Genomic DNA, 1212 nt, shown 5'->3' with positions numbered 1-1212 from the left:
GATCACATGGGGTCAAGAAGAGGGAAAAGCAAGGGTGGGGGTGTAAAATGTAGGACTTCAAAGGGAAAGTGGGGTGAAAGACCATAGAGAGAACTCTAATGGGGGCTGTGGGCTGCTCGTGAGGCAGCTGGGATGCGAGGTTATACCGAGAAGAGAAGGGGACTCGGAAAGGGAATCAGGGCGGCGCTAGGCCTGGGGGAGCTACCAGGTTGCAAAGGCGAGAGCAGAAGGGCCCTCAAACTCTGCGTGTCCGCCAGGGCCTGCTTTGAAATCCAGGCCTGTATGAAAGGTCACGTCAGGTAAAGCGAAATCAGGTCGAAGACAGATCACAGTTGGGTAGAAAACAGGTTAAGATGGGGCGACCTTTTGACTCTACTCCAGAGACTACACCTCCCAGAGTGCACTATTCTCTCTCCTACCCTCCAAAATGATGAGGGGGAAATGCCCAGAGTCACTGCCCATGGTGGGCGCGCTTTTCCTTTAAGGCTACCTTTGACATTGCACGGATTCCAGAAGGTTCTCCCGGGATTCCAGCTGTGGCCAGTACGTCCCACCTTCCCAAACCGGAGATTGGACTAATATAGCGGCGCACCCCACCTCCCGGCTCGGGTCTGAGCCCCACAGACCAACCAATAAAATCAAAGGGCGCGTGGAGTTGCCACCCTCTGGCCCCTTCACCAATGACAGGGAGCGATCGTGAAGAGGCGTGGTTGACGGATCCCCGAGCGCACCAATCAGAGCCCCACCAATCGCTGCCCGGCGTGTGTGCGCGTGTGGCCGGGTGACAGGGGTGGAGAATGGGCGGCTATCGCCCAGCCACTCGTAGAAAACAGTCCAATTACAACAGAGGTTTGATCTGAGTGACGGGCAGGCGGCGCAATGGGAAGCGTGGGGGCGGAGCCGTGGGGGCGGGTTCCCGGGCCCGCTGTCTGCGGCCGGCGGGATCTAGGACTCGGGGATCGTGGGCGTGTGGGCGTCGCGAAGTCAGGGGTCCTGGTGTCCGGGGGTTGGGACACTGAGGGCCCATCGGCTCTTCTGCGGTAGGGCGGCGGGGACTCAGGCTCTGCCAGGTGCTCGTTGTCCGCGACCCCCTTCCAGGGGACGGCCAGCGTCTGAGCCGGGGGAGGGTCGGGCCAGGTCGGATTGGGTTCCGCCGGGGAGGAGGCGTTTCTGAGCCGGCCCAGCCACCCAGCACCGGTGACATCACCGACC

Source organism: Myotis davidii, unplaced genomic scaffold, assembly GCF_000327345.1.
Source record: "Myotis davidii unplaced genomic scaffold, ASM32734v1 scaffold534, whole genome shotgun sequence".
NCBI lineage: Eukaryota > Metazoa > Chordata > Mammalia > Chiroptera > Vespertilionidae > Myotis > Myotis davidii.
This window is presented reverse-complemented; position numbering follows the sequence as displayed.